A 22,387-nucleotide genomic window follows, 5' to 3' on the forward strand; every position below is an offset into this window, starting at 1 on the left:
ATGTTTCCTACGGTGGGGCAATCTAGAACCAGAGCACACCACCTTAGAATAGAAGGACATCCCTTAAGAACAGAGATGAGGAGGAGTTTCTTTAGCCAGAGGGTGGCGAATCTGTGGGATCCATTGCCACATGTGGCTGTGCAGCACAAGTCATTGGGTGTGTTTAAAGTGGAGGTTGGCAGGTTCTTGATTAGTAAGTGTGTCAAAGGTTATGAGGAGAGGGTGAGAATGGGGTTGGAAGGGGAAATAAATCAGCCCTGATCAAATGGTGGATCAGACTCAATGGGCTGAATGGCCTAATTTGGCTCCTATGTCTAATGGTCTTATGATCAGCCTAATCAAAGTTCAAAGTAAGTGTATGTAACCATATACAATCCTGAGATTCAATTTCTTGCGGGCATTCACTGTAAATGCAAGAACCTCAATAGAACCAATGGAAGACTAACCCCAACAGGATGGACAAAAAAGCCAACGTGCCAAAAACAAACATGCAAATACAAAAGAAAGAAAAAATTAAATAAGAATAAGAAGAATAATAAATAAACAATAAATATTGAGAATATGAGATGAAGATCCTTGAAAGTGAGACCATAGGTTGTGGGAACATTTCAATGATGGGACAAGTGAAGTTTTCCCCTTTGGTTCAAGATCCTGATGTTTGAAGGGTAATAACTGTTCCTGAATTTGGTGATGTGGGTCCTGAGGCTTCTCTGCCTTGTCCCAGATGACAAATGGCCTGGATGGTGGGGGTCCTTGGTGATGGATGCTGCTTTCAGACAGACATACTTTATTGATTCCGAGGGAAATTGGGTTTTGTTACAGTCGCACCAACCAAGAATAGTGTAGAAATATAGCAATATAAAACCATAAATAGTTAAATAATAATAGGTAAATTATGCCAAGTGGAAATAAGTCCAGGACCAGCCTATTGGCTCAGGGTGTCTGACACTCCGAGGGAGGAGTTGTAAAGTTTGATGGCCACAAGCAGGAATGACTTCCTATGACGCTCAGTGTTGCATCTTGGTGGAATGAGTCTCCATTTCCTGCAATAACACTCCGAGTGGATGCGCTCAATGATGGGGAGGGCTTTACCCATGATGGACTGAACCGTATTCACTACTTTTTGTAGGCTTTGCCATTCAAAGGTATTGGTATTTCCACACCAGGCCATGATGCAACCAACCAGTATACTGTCCACCACACATTAATAGTAGTTGGTCAAAATTTTAGATGACATGCTGAATCTTCACAAACTTATAAGTAGAGGCACTGCCATGCTTTCTTTGTAGTAACACGTACGTCTTGGACCCAGGACAGATCAGCTGAAATGAAAACACTGAGGAATTTGAAGTTGCTGACCTTCTCCATCTCTGCTCCCTGATGAGGACTGGCTCATGGATCTCTGGATTCCTCCTCCTGAAGTTAATAATCCGTTTCTTGGTCTTGCTGACACTGAGCAAGAGGTTGCTGATCTGGTACCAATCTCCCTCCTGTATACTGAATTGTTGCCACCATTGATTCAGCCAATGAAAGTGGTGTTGTCAGCAAACTTAAATGTGTCATTGGAGCTATGCTTAGGCACACAGCGAGTAGAGCAGGGGGCTAAGCACACAGCCTTGTGGTGCACCTGTGCTGATGGAGACTGTGGAGATGTTGTTGCCAATCCAAATTGATTGGGGCCTGCAAGAGAGGAAGTCAAGGACTCAACTGCGCAAGGAGGAATTGAGGCCTAGGTCTTCAATCTTAATGATTTGTTGTGAGGGGAGGATATTATTGAATGCTGAGCTGTAGTCAATGAAGAGCATCCTGATTTATGCATCTTCACTGCCCAGATGTTCCAGGATAAAGTGAAAAGCCAACGAAATTGTATCTGCTGTACACCTGTTGCGCTGGTAGGCAAATGGGAGTGGATTCAAGTCACTTCTCAGGCAGGAGTTGTTCTGTTTCATCACCAACCTCTCAAAACACTTCACAGTGGATGTAAGTGCTACTGGACAATTGTCATTAAGGCAGGCTACCACCTTTTTCTTAGGCATAGGTATGATTGAAGGAGGTGGGTACCCCGGACCGCTGAAGTGAGAGGTTAAAGATATCAGTGAGCACTCCAGGCAGTTGATATCCTTAATGTCTCCCTTTGTCAGTTTGAGGCGCCCATCTGTTTTGAGCAGACTTAATGTTTCAAATGGGAGGGTAGGGAAGATGCCCAGCAGTGTGGTTTTTAATTTACCCGAAGGGTAGGGGAGGTGCCCAGCAGTGTGGTTTTTAATTTACCCGAAGGGTAGGGGAGGTGCCCAGCGGTGTGGTTTTTAATTTACCCGAAGGGTAGGGGAGGTGCCCAGCGGTGTGGTTTTTAATTTACCCGAAGGGTAGGGGAGGTGCCCAGCGGTGTGGTTTTTAATTTACCCGAAGGGTAGGGGAGGTGCCCAGCGGTGTGGTTTTTAATTTACCCGAAGGGTAGGGGAGGTGCCCAGCGGTGTGGTTTTTAATTTACCCGAAGGGTAGGGAAGATGCCCAGCGGTGTGGTTTTTAATTTACCCGAAGGGTAGGGGAGGTGCCCAGCGGTGTGGTTTTTAATTTACCCGAAGGGTAGGGAAGATGCCCAGCGGTGTGGTTTTTAATTTACCCGAAGGGTAGGGGAGGTGCCCAGCGGTGTGGTTTTTAATTTACCCGAAGGGTAGGGGAGGTGCCCAGCGGTGTGGTTTTTAATTTACCCGAAGGGTAGGGGAGGTGCCCAGCGGTGTGGTTTTTAATTTACCCGAAGGGTAGGGGAGGTGCCCAGCGGTGTGGTTTTTAATTTACCCGAAGGGTAGGGGAGGTGCCCAGCGGTGTGGTTTTTAATTTACCCGAAGGGTAGGGGAGGTGCCCAGCGGTGTGGTTTTTAATTTACCCGAAGGGTAGGGGAGGTGCCCAGCGGTGTGGTTTTTAATTTACCCGAAGGGTAGGGGAGGTGCCCAGCGGTGTGGTTTTTAATTTACCCGAAGGGTAGGGGAGGTGCCCAGCGGTGTGGTTTTTAATTTACCCGAAGGGTAGGGGAGGTGCCCAGCGGTGTGGTTTTTAATATACCCGAAGGGTAGGGGAGGTGCCCAGCGGTGTGGTTTTTAATTTACCCGAAGGGTAGGGGAGGTGCCCAGCGGTGTGGTTTTTAATTTACCCGAAGGGTAGGGGAGGTGCCCAGCGGTGTGGTTTTTAATTTACCCAAAGGGTAGGGGAGGTGCGAAGGGTAGGGGAGGTGCCCAGCGGTGTGGTTTTTAATTTACCCGAAGGGTAGGGGAGGTGCCCAGCGGTGTGGTTTTTAATTTACCCGAAGGGTAGGGGAGGTGCCCAGCGGTGTGGTTTTTAATTTACCCGAAGGGTAGGGGAGGTGCCCAGCGGTGTGGTTTTTAATTTACCCGAAGGGTAGGGGAGGTGCCCAGCGGTGTGGTTTTTAATTTACCCAAAGGGTAGGGGAGGTGCGAAGGGTAGGGGAGGTGCCCAGCGGTGTGGTTTTTAATTTACCCGAAGGGTAGGGGAGGTGCCCAGTGGTGTGGTTTTTAATTTACCCGAAGGGTAGGGGAGGTGCCCAGCGGTGTGGTTTTTAATTTACCCGAAGGGTAGGGGAGGTGCCCAGCGGTGTGGTTTTTAATTTACCCGAAGAATCCAGTATCAGGATTTGCAATAGCTTGTTTTGGGGCCCCCACCCCCAAACACACTCTTACGTGTCACCAGCTACCACCACTATGGACCTGGCTACTTTTAACTGGACCTCCCTACAAGGAAAATTACAATGCTCCTTTCAAGTGAACTCCTGAAGCTTTGCTCTCCCTGTATCGTCCTGGAACCCTCTCTACAGGCTGGGTATCTGGAATCATCACTCCATTTGGCACACACTCTGAATCAAGATGTAACAGGAATATTGAAGGCTTTGAATTGCCTTTCTGATGAAGACAAAGATTAAGTCTTTTGCTGTGGGCTAGTAATGACTGCTTTTGTCTATTTAACTCAGAAGGTTATTCTCTCCCAGCAGGGAACAATAGAGACTTCTACTGACAACTTGAGAGCTGAAAATAAATGCATAGTTTGGAGCTTATTAGTGAGAGAAACTGCACTGATGGTCATGATTAAATTTGTTTATGGGAATCTGAGAGATGTCCACTCTTGGAATGAGTATACAAGAGCAGGTATCCCATGGGAAGACCAAGTGATGATTAAGACATACAGAGCACTTACTTTCGTTAGCCAGGGCAGAGAATGTAAGACATTGGTTAAGCCTCACTGGAATACTATGTACAGTTCAATCACCTCACTGAAGGAAGGATGTGATTGCACTGGAGAGATGTAGCACCAATTTGCCAGGACATGATGAGGGCAAACTCAGAAGGCTTGAGTTATTTTTCCCTTGAGGGTAAGAGGTTTAAAGGGATTCCAAAGAAGAACTATTTTCACCCAGGTAGGTGTTGGGATCTGGAACACACTGACTGTGGTGGAGAAGGTATTCCAAGTACATTTAAGATACCTACACAAGCACATGAATTGTGAGTGCACAGAAGTTTGCAAAATTGAATTGAAATAGATATGTTCTAGAAGGTTTCTTGGCCTCAATGAAGCAAGAGTCTGCTTTGAGTTGTATGATTCTATGAGTTGGAATATTCCTAAAGAGTCACAACATGACTTAGAACCAGCTTACCCACACACTCTACCATTGTTCAGACAACATATCCCTTCTCTCTGTATCCACCTTCCTATAACTAGGAAAACTGATGTCTAGCAACTGATTTGGCGTCTACAGATCAAATAATCTATCCTTGCAATGGAATTGCTTACATATTTAAAACTAATATGAAAAGTCTTCAAAGAAATATTTTTGGCACTCTTTGTAATCCCGTGTTGCAGCTACTCCGAGGGTTTTGCTCAAAGCATTTTCCTGACAAGCAACGAAGGTTCCTGTGAGTTAAGAGTGATCTTCACAGTATGTGTCAGGCTGGCTAAACTTCCCAAGATTGACCTGGATTCATTAGCAAATCTTCTGAGCAATTCACACCCAAAATCAATGGAGTGCTAAAAGTAAATTCTGCTCATTTTCCCCACATGCCTCTACTCATTAATTCACAGTATGGACTTGCAGTCCTTGATACACAGAATCTTAAAATGCAAAAATTATTTGGATATTACACCATTCTTGCCCCTTCAAATAAACTAATTATTTAGCTCCACTGTGTAACCCTAATGTACTGTGACTGTGCAGTTCTTTTTCTGAAGGAAACACAGGGAGAGGGAGAGAGGGAAATTGATTTTACACTTATGAGGCATCTTTTGTGACTGCACAAAGCCCTATTCATTTCAGTGGACAAAATATTTTCATAGTCAGATGTATCAATTGATCTAAATTTCTCTCACTTCATTTTCAATTCAAAACTCCTTGATTTGCTGCATCAATTGAACCCTGAGTGGTAGTCTGAATGTTTTGGACTAATTATGCCCTGTACAGTTCCATTGCAACCAATGTTCAGCTCTGTATTGATCTCTGCTGATGGAGTCCAGTTTCAGGGGCTCACAACCAGCAGTAGTTGCTCTCCATGCCCAGATCTGTGACAAACTTCCACACAGGTGCACTGGCCTGTCACGATGTAAATGCAGTAAGCATTTCAGCAATAGAATATCAAGGGAGCGTAGCTTTAGTTCATTTCCACAAGTAATTACATTCATAACTAAAGGTAGCGTTTTTGTGAAGTCAGTTTTAAAACTGAATACTTGGCACTGTTGCAGCTGGAATGCATCCAGAGAGTGCAGTCTCAAAACCCAGCACCGTTGCTCAGCATGTGGCGTTGCTCTTTGCTGGCAGGAGAGGTCTGTGTGCAAGCTACAAACGAGATGAGTCCAACAGTCCGCTATTTTTTCCCATGATGAGCTCAATCAGGATTCTCGTAACCCAATTCTCCCGCACAAATTCATTTTCGCGTTTCGGCATCAGTGGGTAGACTCCTTGTGATGAATTCAAAAGTTCAAAGTAAATTTATTATCAAAGTATGTGTATGCCATCATATACAACCTTGAGATTCACTTTCTTGCAGGCATTCACAGTAGGACAAAGAAATACAAGAGAACTAATTAAAAACTACACACGAACAACCAATGTGCAGAAGAAGACAAACTCTGCAAATATTTTTAAAAAACAGATAATAGTAATAATTAGGGCAGCGCGGTAGCGTAGCAGTCAGCACTTCTTACAGCGCGAGCGACCCAGATTCATCCCCACCGCTGACTGTAAGAAGTTTGTACCTTCTCCCCTTGACCACATGGGTTTTCTCCGGGTGCTCTGGTTTCCTCCCACATTCGGAAACATCCGGATTAGTAGGTTAATTGGTCACAGAAGTGTAATTGTGTGGCAAAGGTTTGTTGGGCCGGAAGGGTCTGTTACCATATTGTATCTCTCAAAACTAAATAAATGAATACTTTAAATTAAAATAAGTAATACTGATAACGTGAATTGCAGAGTTGAATCAGTTCTTTGTTGAGGCGAGTGAAATGATCCACACTGGTTCAGCAGCCTGATGGTCGAACGGTGATGACCTTTCTTGAACCTGATGGTGTGGGACTTAGGCGTCCTGTGCCTCCTTCCTGATTGACATCAGTAACAGAGAATGGCCTGGATGTTGGCGGTCTTTCATGATAGATACTGCTTTTTTGTGGCTCTGTGTAGATGCGCTCAATGATATATTCTTGAGGACTAGAATATAGAAGCAAGGATGTAATGTTGAGGTTTTATAAAGCACCGGGTGCAAGGCCACACTTGGAGAATTGTGCACAGTTTTGTGCCCCTTAACTTATAAAGGATGTGCGGAGACTGGAGAGGGTTCAAAGGAGGTTCACGTAAATGATTCGAGGATTGAATGGCTTGTGATATGAAAAGATGAAGAGTGTTTAATGACTCTGGACGTGTATTCACTAGAATTCAGAAGAATGAGAGTCAATCTAATTGAAACCTACCGGATAGTGAAAGGCCTCGATAGAGTGGATGTAGAAAGGATATTTCCTACGGTGGGAGAGTCTAGGACCAGAGGACACAGCCTCAGAGTTGAGGAGCATCCTTTTAAAATGGAGATGTGGAGGAATTTCTTTAGCCAGAGAGTGGTGAATCTGTGGAATTCTTTGCCACAGGTGCCTGTTGAGGCCAACTTTTTATGGATATTTAAGGCAGAGTTTGATAGATTCTTGAATGATCGGGGCATGAAGGGATACGGTGAGGAAGGGAAGAGATTTGGGCTGAGAGGAAAAAACGGATCAACCATGGTGGAAAAATGGCAGAGCAGAGTCGATGGGCCACATGGCCTAATTCTGCTCCTATATCTTGTGGTATGATGGGGAGGTCTTCCTGTGATGGACTGGGCTGTATCCATCAGTTTTTGTAGGCTTTTCCATTCTTGGGTTTCCATACCATTGGCAGGTTGTGTGTTCACGTCCCACTTCAGGGATTAGAATACAAACGATGGACTTTACATATAAAACAATAGACCAAGGCCCTATTGATCTTTCTGGTGTGTGGAAATAAAAGTCATGCAGGACCTCTTCAAAGGAAAACAAGACTTCTTGCTGGAGCCCAAGTCCTGACTGATCCTCAACATACTTCACTGTAGCGTGTTATCTGGGCTTCTCTTGCTTTGTTTGTAGCAGCTTGATGTGTACAAATTGGCTATTCTACAGTTAATATACTGAAACAGTACCTCATTGTCTGTGAAGTGGCAGAGATTTCACTTATACAAAGACTTTTATGATTTAGAGCTTTCTGGTAGAACCCTCAACAAATGCCCAGGAGGGCTTTGATTACCAGTGGCCACATTGGTTAGTTTTATTTATTTAGTCTGCAGGGTTTCCTGACCTTGAGTGGTATTGATCCATGGCATAAAAAAGGTTGGGAACCACTGATTTAGGGATACAGCCAACAACCCCCTATTTAGCCTTAGCTTAATCACAGGACAATTTGCAGTAACCAATTAACCTGCGAGCCGGTACGTCTTTGGACCGTGGGAAGAAATCAGAGCACCCAGAGGAAATCCATGCTCTTGCGGGAAGAAATATACAAACTTTCACATGGAAGATGCCAGAGTTTAATTCTGAACTCCGACGCCCTGAGCTGTAATAGCTATCATGTTTTTCTCTTCTTTGATCAGGACTACTGAGGCCCATTCTGATCCTACAGTTTATTAGAGTCAATGCTTGGACTGTCTTTGTATTGTAACAGGCAATGCATTGAGGGACCACCATAACCACCCACCCCCACCCCATTCTAACCAATTTCTACTGGTGCACCGTCGAGACTGTCCTGATGAAATGCATCACCGTCTGGGATGCGAGTTAATAAGGCATCTGGCTGCAAGTCCCCATGAAGGATTGTGAGGACCGTCGAGGGGATCACTGGGGTCTGTCTTCCACCCATCAGAGATATCAGGAGCACTGCATACGCATGGCCCTTAGCATTGTCAATGACCCCCCCCCCCCCCCACCAATCCATCCAACAACAATCTCTTTGACCCCCAACCATCAGGCAGGAGGTACCATAGCATTAGGACAAGAGCTGTTAGGTTGGGGAAACGGCATCGTCCCCCCGGCTGTGAGACACTGAACTCTCTGCCACCACCCAGGTCTCATCACATATGGAGCACCAGTAGCATTATCTTACTTTTTAACTTGTATCATTTACGCACCTTATTATTTGGCGATTTATTTGAGGTAATATTACTTTATGTGTTACGTGTGTGAGTTACAGTACTGTGTTGTGCACCTTGGTCTGGGGAACGTTGTCTCGTTTGACGGTTTATGTGTGTACGATTGAATGACAAAAAACTGCACTTGAACTTGAAACTTTCCAATCATCCTTTTCATTATTCTCTCCTCTTCTGCTACAAACTACACGCATTCTCAGCCTCAGTCTCCAGTTTCAGCACAGCACTGAGGGTAAGAAACTACCCTGTGAAAGGGTTTTGAGGCCGGCAATAACTGACATCCTGTTACTAGGCCTTGGAAGAGCTGATCGGAGACCTGTCCAGCTGCAGCTCATATGATATCCTTGTATTTACCCCAGAATCAGGAGGTTGTAGGTTTGAACCTCACTCCAGAATCTCGCATGTTACCCGGGCAACAGTGCGATGCTGACAGTGTGCCGCTCAATTGGGTTGCACTAAACAGAGGCCCCATCTGTCCTCTCAGGGGGAATATAAAAGATCCCTAGACCCTGCTTTGAAGGACGCCTCACCGGGCAGCTGAAAAGTGAGAGAGTTGCTTCTGTTGGACAAGAGGAAACTAGAGGCTTGGCAGTAGTCCAGCTTGTTAAATTTTCTGTGGGACCCCAGCAACGGATTATTGTTCTGGTATACTGGGTAAAGTCAGCTGTGACATTGTGATTTATTTAGAGAAAGTGCAATTATCCAGAGCTTCCCTGTGGATCCAGGCTGCACATTACCTTTGCTTTCCCCAGGTACCCTGCTGGTAGATGTCTCAGATTATTTATTTTAAGAACGTCCTGCCCATGAGGGATTTTTGACAGGAGGTAGTTCAGCTCTTCCCTCAGTAAACATCAGTTACATGAAGTACTGTCTAGACTGAGGCTCATTTTGCTTAAAAGTTACAGACTGAGAGGTGACCTGGTAAAGATTCATAGAATGGGCACCACGGCAACATGGTGGTTAGCGCGACACTATTACAGAGTTCAGAGTTCAATTCTGACGTCAGCTGTGAGGAGTCTGTACGTCCTCCCCATGGAATGCGTGGATTTTCTCCGGCTGTTCCAGTTTCCTCCTGTATTCCAAAGGCGTACAGTTTTGGGACATTGTAAATTGTCCCGTGTTTAGGCTAGGGTTAAATCGGGGTTGCTGGGCAGTGTGGCTCGAATTGCCGGAGGGGCTTATTCCGTGCCATGCCACTAAATAAATAAATAAACAAATAAATAACATCGCGGCAGCTCAGCACCCCAAGGGTAAAATAAGATGGGCAGCACCAGAATCAGAATCAGGTTTAATTTCATCTGCCTATGTCATGAAACTTGTTGGCTTGACGACAGCAGTAAAACGCAATACATAATTTAAAAACTGTGAGTTACTTAAGTATATATTAAATTAAATAGTATATAATAATTAAATAGTAAATACTATATTAAATAGTTAAATTAAATAAGCAGTACAAAAATAGAAATAAAAAATAGTAAGTTAGTGTTCGTGAGTTCAATGTCCATTCAGAAATCGGATGGCCAAGATGAAGAAGCTGTTCCTGAATCAGTGAGTGTGTGTCTTCGGTCTTCTGTACCTCCTTCCTGGTGGTAGCAATGAGAAGGGGTGATGGGCCCCCTTAATGATGGATGCCATCTTTTTAAGGCACTGCTCCATGAAGATGTTGGGGTACTACAGAGGCTAGTGCCCATGATGGAGCTGACGGTTTACAGGTCTCTGCTGCTTATTTCGATCCTGCACAGTACCACCCCATACCAGATGGTGATAACTGTTGGCTTTACTCATAATTTTATATCTTGTAAGTGATAGGTAAGGAAAGGATTTGTTTGGACAGAATTACAGAAGATGGTTCATACAGTTGAAATCTGAGCCGGCTGCTAAAAGTATAGACGCTGTGAAATGCAAGGTGGAACTGAGGAGGAACCTTCCAAATAGCGAGGAGAAGTTGGATCAACAAGTACAAAAGCTGGATGAACTCAGCAGGTCGGGCAGCATCCATTGAAATGAGCAGTCAACGTTTTGGGCTGAGACCCTTCGTCAGGAGAAGTTGGAACTCTCCACATATTCTTCTGGTTGAGGTGAAATGTGAAGCACCGTTGAGCACATCTACATGAAACGCTGTTGCAGGGAAGAGGCATCCATCATCAGAGACCCCCACCACCTAGGTCATGCTCTCTTCTCACTGCTGCCATCAGGTATAAGGTACATCAGCATCAGGACTCGAACCACCAGGTTCAAGAACAGTTACTACCCCTCAACCATCAGGTTCTTGAATAAAATGGGATAACTACACTCATTTGCCCCATCATAGAAATGGTCCTACAACCAATGATCTAACTTTAAGGACTCCTGATCTCATTATCTCATTTTGTCGTTATTTATTGCTATGAATTTATATTTGCATTTGCACAGTTTGTTGTCTTCTGCACTCTGGTTGATCTTTCATTGATCCTGTAATAGTTACGTTCTATAGATTTACTGGGTATGCCTGCAGGAAAATGAATCTCAGGGTTATATATGGTGACATATAGATATTTTAATAATAAAATCTACTTTGAACTTTGAAAAGGCAGCTGGATGAAGGAAGGGAGGGATATCTTGATTGTGTAGATGAGCAAACAGGTCAGATTGGAAATGGGAGGCTGAAGAGTCCATTTCTGTTCAGTACAGCCCCATGACTCCTTGAACCTGCAGGATTAGATGAGAAAGGATGAGTTAGTGGCTTGTGTGCTACTGAACACCAGTTGTGTCAAGTGGCTTGTTTCTATCCTCTACAGTCTATGGAACCACACAAAGTTATTCCTGCTGCAACATTCTCCTAACCTCTTCTTCAGAAGTTAATCTCCCAATTCATGGATTGGGGAAAATTTGATCTTTCTTACACTATAGTTACATGATGTTCAAGTTGGAAATGGCACATTCTCTGTTGCCATGCAAGACCTTCATGGGTCAGTTAGGGGACTCTATTTTATCAACCATCTCTGACTTCCACTCACTCTGTTAGTCATTAAAACCTTCTTCCATATTTTTGTTACTTTGATTGTTCCAATGCTGTTCCCTCTGGCCTCCCATTTTATACCCTTCATTAATCTGAGCTTCTCCAAATCTCCTCTTTCTAGCCTGTTGTTGTCTACCAGTCTGACAGTGCATCAATTTAAAATTTTCATGTATGCCTTCAAACTCACCCAAGTCCTCACAATGCTCCAATCCTGTGACCAATTCCATCCCTGTAAACCTCCAAATCTGGCTTTGTGTACATACATCCCCTGTTGTCCTTACATCGGCACTTGCGCCATAAGACCATACATACAAAATAGGAGCAGAATTAGGCCATTTAGTCCATCGAGTCTGCACCGCCATTTCATCATGGCTGATCCATTTCCCTCCCAACCCCATTCTTCTCCCTTCTCCCCATAACCTTTCTCACCCTGACTAACCAAGAATCTATCAACCTCTGCCTTAAATGCACTCCCTGACCTGGCCTCCACAGCCACCAGTGGCAATGAATTCCACCGATTCACCACCCTCTGGCAAGAAATTCCACCTCATCTCTGCTCTTAATTGATATCACTCTATTTTGAGGCTGTGCCCTCTGGTCCTAGGCTCCCCACCAAAAGCAACACCCTCTTCACTCTATCTAGGCCTTTCAACATTCAGAAGATTTCAATGAGGTCCTTATGGTCTGGTGTTTTCATGTACATTCAGTCTCCCTCTCCACCTCCTATCCTCCTCACATCATCCCTTGTGTTTCTCTGAATGCAGATACCTCGAATTCTGCCTTCCCAGTTTGGTGTCTGATGCAGAAGAAGCAAAGGGAATTACAGGTCAAAAAGAAGTTAGTAAGAAAAGGAGGGTGAAGCATAGGGTGGGGGCAGAGGGTTACGGAAACCTGAGCAAACATGGGTTTACGTATCGCCTTTCACATTTTATTCAGGATGACCCAAAGTATTTCATGGCCATTGAAGTACATTTGGTACTTTGCTACTTTTGTACTGTAGAAACAATATCAGACAGTTCATTCACAATAATGTCCCACAAACTTCAGGATTATTTGAAGAGTCAGTAGGCCACTCAGCCCCTCTAACCTATTCTGATATTTAATATAATCATGGCTAATATGCCCCATTCCAGTTCCCATTAAGCCCTCAATTTCCTGATCTTTCACATCTTTAAGTACCCCCAATGATCCAGCCCTCTGTAGAAAATGCCAGCAATTCACCACCCTCTGTGAGATGAAATTCCTGTGTGTCCCACTTTTAAACCACCATTGGAACCTCAACATCCACCCTGTTAAGTTCTCTGGGAATCCTACATGTTTCGATTAAATTATCTCTTCATTTTTCTGAACTCCGAAGAATATAGATCAGGTGTCATTAGGCATTTGCAAAGCAGCAGCCCTCTCATTCCAGGAATTCGTTCATTGAACCTCTGTTGGGACATCACCAATGCCACCATTTCTTTTGTGGAAAAAGGAGACCAAACTGTACAGTAGTCCAGGTGTCCATTATCCTGTACAATTGTAACAATACGTCACTATTTCTAAACTCCAGTCCTCTTACATTAAAGGCCTATATGCCATTTGCATTCAAGATTCAAGATTGTTTAATGCCATTTCCAGTACACTTTGTACAGAAGAAAAATATAATGGTTACTCTGATCCAATGCAACACACAAAGACAAAATAAGATAAAGAGCACAATAATAATAAATAAAAGACAATAAATATTAATACATAATATATCTTATGCACATAGATTGACTGTGTCCATAAAGTGATGCTAGGCACAGGAGTGTCTGTACATAAGGTGACTGACAGGAAATGATAACGTAGTGGTGGTTGGTGGGGGCGGGTTAGTGGGTGGAGGTGTTGATCAGCCTTACTGCTTGGGGAGAGTAACTGTTTTTGAGTCTGGTAGTCCTGGTGTGGATGTTAAGTATACACTTCCCCGGTGGGTGTGGGACAAACAGCCCATGAGCACGGTGGGTAGCATCCTTCATAATATTGCTAGGCATTTTCCAGCACCTTGATGCCGGCTAGGCTGGTGCCGATGATGCATCGGGTAGTTTTGATAACCCGTTATAGAGACTTTCTTTCTGCCGCGGTGCAGTTTCCGTAACAAGCAGTGATGCAGCTTGTTGGGATGCTCTCTACTGTGCATCTGTAGAATAACAGGCATAGCCCAGCTCCCTCAGAAAGTAGAGGCATTGCTGAGCTCTCCTAAGTGCTCTGGGGCCATGACAGTTTGCGTAAGATGTTTCCACTGCTGTGCCGCCGATGTAAAGAGGGATGTGAGTGGTGCGAGTTCTCCTGAGGTCAATAACCACTTGCTGTAATCACTAGCTAATTATTTGCTGTGTCTTCCTAACTACTTCAGTGACTTGTGAAGAAAAAATCCAACACAATCAATGGCAATTTTATGTGGTTGAGTTAGATAATCCCCCGAGGAGTGTCCTATCTCTGAGACCAAAAGCAGTGCTGGAGCTCTGTAAGTCTTGGTATGTGGCATATTTATTCCCAGCTAAGATGGTGGGACAGGGTTGCTCATCTGGTTATTGGGGCACATGTGATATTCCTGCCCTTCCCACCTTTCCAGTTCCTTCCTTTTTCCATGATATATCTCTGGCAGGCTCTCTGTCTATTCAATAGTCTTGACAGATTGGTGTCAATATTGTGTGTTCTTCACAGCTGCTTTCAGGATTTACTTCAAATGCTTTCTTTGCCTCACATTAGTTCTGATGAAAGAAATCTTGCTTTGCGAGTCTGGAGTTTGGCATACAGATGGCCCAGTGAAGTTGTTCGAAAGTCATTGTATTCACTTTGGAGAAGCTGTAATTATGGATCTGTATTTCTGGGGGGAGGGGGTAAATAATCCACTATGTGAAGTCAGTGAGCACATCTTGGCCATCAGATGTAGTGTATGGTAGAGTTGAAAGCATGCATGCTCCACCTGGAAACCCTGACACTGAAATCAAAGAAAAAAACATGACTTCAGTTCTCTTCTGGCATTCCGGCAGGAGTCGCACAAATTTCCTGGTAGCTTCAATCCTAGAGTTAGCAGGGGCTTAAGCTTCTGAGATTGAATGTGGCAAGTGGTTTGTCCATTTGACATCCTGCGTTGATTAACACTTGATGGTTTCAGGGATAGCTCCTAGCTCTCTTCAAAATAACAGCATGAGGTCTTTTACATCTACTGGGTGGTAGGGTGGAGATACGTCTCTACCAAAGGAGGTGTAAAGTGCTTCTTCCCTCTGCTAGCCTGCAGGTCACCCTTGAGCAAGGTGTAGCACCTGCTTTGGATCTCTGCAGTCCATTTATTTTTGGGTGACTGACATGCTCTTTAATTGAATCCTACTCTGTTGCATTTTCTGCAAGTTTCACCCTTAAATGTGCATTGGTTTGGTGTATGTGAGCTCCTGCCACAATGGCAAATTCATTTGTTCAACCAGGCAGGTTTCTGTTTAGAAGTAGCAATTTTGTTCACACTCACTTTCATTCCTGATTGTAACTCAATTGTGTCTCTGGCTGCTGTTTCCAGTGATGCGGCTATTTCAACTGCTCTTTTAAATGTGAGTTGTGCTTCAGTTAGGAACAGTTTTTGATTGTTTTCTTTCAAGCTTCCACAATGATCCCATCATTGAACTGACCATGCTCAAACAATCTCCTCAATTCGGCCATGTGCACTGAAATTGACTTCCCTTCCTTTTGATTCCACTATGAAACCTAAAGTACTCTGCCGTCAACAATGGTTTCAGTTCTAAATGTTGCTGCATTATTTTCATGATGTCAGCAAAGCTCATTTTGGCTGGTTTGGTTGGAGCAGTTAAACTTCTAAGCAAACTGTATTCCTTTCCACTCAAAGCTCTCAGCAAAACCGGCACTCAATTTTCATTGGCTATTTCATTTGCTTCAAAATATTCTCAATTCACTCAGTATACAAAATTCAGTTATCTCTTGTGCATTCAAACATCATCTGTCTTTCCGATGTAGTCAGCCATTTCTGCTTTTTAAAGAATTTATGATTATTATTACCCAGTACTCGCTGTTTATTAGCCCATGATTTTTGTTTGTTTTCTGACCTTTTTTCAACTCAATTGTCTCTTCCCTTGCAAAGAGCATGTGCTGCAACTTTTTTTAACTTGAAAGTCTCGCTGCACTTCAACAGGTAGGTAGTCATCTTGAATTCATTTAAAGCTTCCTCATAGCCACTGTTATGTTTCGTATCTCCAAAACTGAAAATTAATTGAAAGAAAACACGGAGCTGGAATTAATGTGTGCACTCTAGTTTCATTTTAACTTTAGTGAGGCGCGCACTTGTGATGTGGTGGCATAATGACGTATGCCATTCACGTACTTTTACGTTTAACCTGTTAGGAATTATATAAAAAACAAAGAGTGCTTAATGAAACAATATTATTGCAATATTTCTCAATTATTACTGAAATTTCTCAAATATTACATAGCATAGAGCAAAGCATACAAAATACTGGAAGAACTCAACAGTAAGTTAACAGTCAATATTTTGGGCTAAGACCCTTCATCAGGACTGGAAAGGAATGGGGAAGAGGCCCCATTTCATTCATTTATTTGCATGGGTGCTGCCTGATCTGCTGAGTTCCTCCAGTATTTTTTGTGTGTGTGTGTGTGTGTGTGTGTGTGTGTATACGCGCGCAGCACTAAACCCGTTATCTGGAATTGGTTTCTTTCTCGTCACATGTTCCTTCATACCCTTGAGTACTGCAGTGAGGCTGAGAGGTTCATAGTAAGGAGCTGCACCCTCAAAATACCCCCATAGGCTTTGGCTTAATGCAAAACTGGAGGGCGAGTTTTGTGTTTTGTCAGAGCTGATACTAAACCAGACAGTTTTTTAAATGTTTTTGACATTCAGAGATATTTCATAACTATTAAAAGTTTTAAGTAAATAATTTAAAACAGTATTAACGGCCAAGTTAAAAATGAAATTAACATACTTATGAATAATTAAAGCATTGAAATAAAACAAAATATTCTTTCTAACAAAGTAACAGTTCCAACCTAGTTTGTAGGTGTTGGATATCTATTGAAATCCATTGTGTCGGGTTCATGTGCCAATTTCCCTTGTCTAATCCTGTGAAGTTACAGTCATAGAAGTGCAGCACAGAAACCGGTCCTTTGGCCCATCTAGTCCGCGCTGAACTATTAAACTGCCTACTCCCATTGGTTTGCACCAGGACCATAGCCCTCCATACCCCTACCATCCATATACCTATCCAAACTTCTCTTAAGTGTTGAAATCAAGCTTGCATGCACCATTTGTGCTGACAGCTCATTCCTCACTCTCACAACCCAATGAGAAAAGTTTCCCCTCACGTTCCCCTTAAAAGTTCTGGAAGAATCAGGCTCCATGTCGAATCTGGTGGCAGAAGACAACCTCCCCAGTCCTACCAGGAATCATGGCTTGTGCACCTAAAGTTTGGGAAATGTTAGTCAGCTGTGTACAGAATGAATTCCTACATTTCAGAAGTACTTCACTGGATGTAAAGCACTTTGAGATGTCCTGAGATGGTGAAAGGTGCTATGCTCACTCAAGTACTTGCATGTTTCTTCTCTTGTTTCCCCTCTGCCCTCTCTTACTTTCTACCTCTCACTCTCTCTGTCTTGTACTACTTGCCCCAAAAATTGCTGCCAACTTTTATTGATGTCCGTTAGAGAGCTGTCATACTGAATGACAGTGTGGTACTCTAGCTGCAGCAAGACAGATCACAATGCATGCTATGGGTGGTTACGACATCTCGGCTTATCGTTGGGACTCAACTACTGGACCAAATGCAATCTACAACTTGAAGTCTTCGGCACACTTGTGACATCATTAAAGACCCATCTCATCCCAGACACTCTGTTCAATCTCCTGCCATCTGGTAGGAAAAACGGAAACAACTCAGCCAAGAGGGTAAGGCTGAAAACGGCCTCTTTGCGAGGGCTGTTGTGCAGCTGAACATGCTACACCCTGGTTTGCCATTGGCCTTTGAGTGTTATGGACCATCAAAGTCTCTTGTTGCATATTTTTTTAAAATTAAGCCGTATCACTTGCATTGTAAGTATCTGTTTTGCACAGACTGGAATATCACTGCAGTCTCATTGTCTTGAACAATGACAATAAAATTCTATTTTATTCGCTTCTATGGTTTTCTGCATCCCTGACAGATTCTAGACCCTTGCTGAGGGCCAGCTCACCTCTGTTACCAGATAATTAACCTCACAAGAACCCTGAAGCTGTGATAGACCTCTATCTGTCATCGTGGTGTGTTGGTAATGAGAATATTACCAAGCACTGTCGTTCCAGCAATCTCCAGTCGGTTTTTCAATCTTCACTCTCATCAAGCAAGATTCTGATCCCACAGGGATCCAGAGCTTCCAGTTTTTCTTTACTTTATGGTCTTTCGACGACTGGTGGTGTACTGCTAATATTAGAAGAATGAAAGAATCCAGTTCAACTTGGGCTGTCTAACACTTAGAAAACAGGCACGAGCCATGCACAATCAGGCACAGAAAACTTATTTCAGATCATAAGGAAATAAATGCCGATGATTTTTCAGTTCATTATTGATTGAGCAAGAACACTGATGTTGGCAAATCCTGTTATGCTTATTAGGAATTTATCTGCAGAACTGTTGGGGTATTTGGCAGGAAACAGTTAGGTCAGCATAGAGCAAGAGGATGCAGCCTGTACTTTAACACTATTTAGTCTGAAATTATGAAGCATTTTTACCACACAGAAAGTGGTAGAAATATTTATTTATTTATTTATTGCTAATCAGCGTAGAATAGGCCCTTCCAGCCCCCCAGTTTATCCCCAATTTAATCCTGGCCTGATTTTGGACAAATTACAATGACCAGTTAACCAACCGGTACCTCTTTGGACTGTGGGAGGAAACCAGAGCACCTGGAGGAAACCGATGTGATCACGGGAAGAACGTACAAACGCTTACCGTCAGTGGCAGAATTGAACCCATGCTGCTGGTACTATAAAGCGTTGTGCTAACCTCTAAGCTACCATGCCCCTCCCAAATATGGCACACTATGAATCACAAACCTGTACATGATGGGCCCAACTAAAACATCCAACAGTGAAATCAATAGGTGTGCATTCGTTAATTTTGGCCAGGTGCTTGTCATGTGAATGGGTTAAAGACTACCATACTGTGCAAAAGTCTAAGGCACATATGTATAGCTAGGGGGCCAAAGATTTTGCACAGAACTGTAGTAGTTTATAAAATTGCACCATACTGCTGTTGCACAAATAAACAAATTCCATGACATACGTGAGTGATGATAAACCTGATTCTGATATGGGTCTCTATTGTGGACTGAGAGTGGGAAGGGGGCAGGGAGAGGGGAATCATAGTTGGGAAAAGAGGAAGGGAGAGGGGTGGGAGCAGGAAGCACCAGCGAGACATTCTGTAATGATTAATCAATCAATTGTTTGGAATCAAATGACCTTGCTTGGTCTCTCAGGGCTGGGTGTGTCTGCACCAGAGCCACCCCCTGCCCCTGGAACTCCTTCTCTGCCACCTGCCCCACACCCCTCCCGTGGCACTCCACCCTTGCCGTCCCCAACATCCTTTGCTCCTGCAGATTTACAAACTCCGCTCCACGTTGACAAATCCAGTTCTGTGCAAATGTCTTAGGCCCCCTAGCTGAATATATGTGCCTCAGACTTTTTCACAGTACTGTACAAGTGCTAATTTAATGGGCCATATCACACCTACGCCTTATATTTGCCTCCCGTGGGCTCACTATGGTCTAATGCGGTGATCCAGCTCCCAGTGTTCTACAAACAGCAAAGCCACGGCCTAGGGAGAGCAATCCATTAGTAATGATTTGGCCACAGGCAGCAGACTTAGCCCAGGCTCAAGGAGAGCTGCTGCTTTCAAAAGGCCTTGTCTTCTCCTTCTAAATATCGCCAGTCATCAGATAAGTTTAAAAGCAGTTTCTGTTTATTTTGTTTAGAGATACAGCACGAAACAGCTCCTTCCAGCCCAACGAACTGCAACCACCCTGCAAGCAATCTGTCTAATGTTACTCACTGCTCTCCATCGATACTGAGTTCCTCCAGTATTTAAACCCTCAAAAGATAAAGAACAATAATAATATATAATAAATAAATATATAAGCTAGTTTCTGTACATTGATTGTATGTCCATAAAGAGAACGCTAGGCTGACTGATGGGAAATGATAAAGTAGTGCTGGAGTTAGTGGGTGGAGGTGTTGTAAGGGTGTCCTTACTGCTTGGGGAAAGTAACTGATTTTGTTGCTCTGGATTTCCAGCATCTGTAGAACATCTTGTGTTTATATTTAAGGGGCAGTTTTGCTTTGTGCACATGAATTTAAGATGGTACAATTAATTAACCATTCAGTTTCATTTACCCTTTTAACAAAGGTAAGTGGTCCCGTTGAAATGAACGGGAGTCCACTCAATACAAAGTGTACCTGCTCATGTGAAAGAATCATTTCTGGAGCCAGCACTGGACCCACAGAGTGCACCACCGTCTAAATCTGATGTTTCATTTCTCTGTGCACGATAAGTTTGCAGGTCAGTGACGATGTGCATCATGGAGCCTATCTGTTGAGTAAGGTGCTTTCACTCAATTATTTAATTACAATTACTGTCCAGAACAGGCCATTCCAACCCTTCATGCCTCATCACCCAGCAACCCCCCATTTAACCTTGATGTAATCACTGGACGATTTAACCTAGCAGCAGTGCCTTGTTCTCATTGCTACCATCAGGAAGGAGGTACAGGAGCCTGAAGGCACACACTCAGTGATTCAGGAGCTGATTCTTCCCCTCCACCATCTGACCTCTGAATGGACATTGAACTATTTTTTTGTTTCTATTTTTGCACTACTTATTTAACTTAACTATTTAATATATAAAGACACACATATACATACACATACCAGTGATATTAAACCTGACTCTGATTCTGAACCTATGGGGAGGATGTAGATTCCTTACTGAGGATACTGGAATTGAGCACCAAACTCCAATACTCTAAGCTGTAACAGCATTGTGCTAACCGCTACTCTACCGTGGTGCCCAATTAGACATGAAGATGTCAATATGAACACAAACAAACAGAATTATTTCCAGAGGTGGGAAGATCAGTAACCAGCAAGCATGGACTGAAAGTAATCTGCAGCAAAATGCCAAAAGGGAGATGAGGAAATTTTTTTAGCACATCTTTGGTCTATTCTGAGGAGGAAGTTCAGGAGCCTGAGGACACACTACCCTTAAGGAACAGCTTCTTTCCCTCTGCCATCAGGTTTCTGAACAGTTCATGAACACTGCCTCATTGTTATTTTTTTGTGATTTTTTGTAATTCAGAGTAATTTTCTGCCTTCGGACTGCTGCCACAGAACATCAAATTTCATGTTATAAAAGACAATGATAATAATCCAAATTCTGATTTTTAACTTGGGAACCTTGCACTCCCTCACTGAGCAAGGCTTATATGTTCAGATGATGGGACAGTACAGTAGTGTCGTGGTTAGCACAAAACCTTACAGTACCAGCAATAAGGGTTCGATTCCCGCTGCTGCCTGTAAGGAGTTTGTGCGTTCTCCCCGCGACCCTATTGGTTTCCTCCCATTGTCCAAAGACGTTCCGGTTGGTAGGTTAATTGGTCATTGTTGTGATCAGGCTGGGGTTAAATCGGGAGTTGCTAGGTGCCCTGGCCTGAAGGGCCTGTCCCCATTGTATCTCAATAATAAGTAAATAAAACAAAATTTACTGTAAAATTGAAAAGGAAAAGGATGACAGTGCTCTGGGGTGTAGCTGAGCGTGGAACAAATGTGATGATTCCTGCAAAAATCCAGCACAGCTGTGATGGTTTAAATGGCCCCATTCTGTGCTCTGAGATTCATGGATTCTCATCCATTTGGAAATTCTGTGTTTCTAAATTCTCACGGCTGACGGATGGTTCTTTCAGTATTACTGCCTACTGAACAAATGCTTACCCGTCATATATTGAAGGAGAACCCAAGCGGTCAAATAAATGTGAATGCACTGACTGTTCCGAAGGAAGCTTTTATTGAAATTGAAAACTCAGATTCTTCAGTATTTACATAAAATTACAGGAGGGACTCCTGTAAACTGTGGTGAAAAAGGTTTTTTTCCCCTCTTTGAAAGCACTTGTTTGTCTGTGGAAATGAAATCTCATGAGGAAAAGAATTGGATGAAGTTGCTGTAGCTCAGGCAGTAACAGTTCGGCCCAGGAGCCTGTACCACCACAGAATTAGATCATTATTCATTCAGGAACTCCTTCACCTCAGCTTAGTTCTGTAACCCTTCACACACTTGTGTAACAAGAATCCATCAAGCAGAGTTTTGACATTTTTAGTTGATGCCTGGGCTCTGCAGGATTTCAGAGGAGAGGGAGTTCAACTTTCCCTTCTCTGTTTGTGTGAGAAAACATGAACTGACATCACCCTTGACTGATCAAGCTCTAATTTAAGGTCATACTCCCTTGTGATGGACTCCACCACCTGAAATGACAACTCTAGCTGAACTTTTAATGCTTCGGGTTGGATTTGTATTGAGGATATTGTCTACCAGAGTTACCACACTGTGAGCTCAGAGAGCTGCCAGAATTAAGACAGTTCCTCCTTCCCTGTCACCACCGATGGTGGTAATTGATCAATAATTAAGGT

The 22,387-nt window shown here is 43.4% G+C and overlaps 1 protein-coding gene across 1 annotated transcript in view; it reads left to right on the plus strand.

Annotated features, from left to right (window-relative positions):
- LOC140719730 (exostosin-1-like) overlaps positions 1-22,387 on the plus strand; it is a 331,105-nt gene that overhangs the window by 155,219 nt on the left and 153,499 nt on the right. The window lies entirely within an intron of this gene.

Source organism: Hemitrygon akajei, chromosome 32 (genome assembly GCF_048418815.1).
Source record: "Hemitrygon akajei chromosome 32, sHemAka1.3, whole genome shotgun sequence".
In the NCBI taxonomy this organism is placed as follows: Eukaryota; Metazoa; Chordata; class Chondrichthyes; order Myliobatiformes; family Dasyatidae; genus Hemitrygon; species Hemitrygon akajei.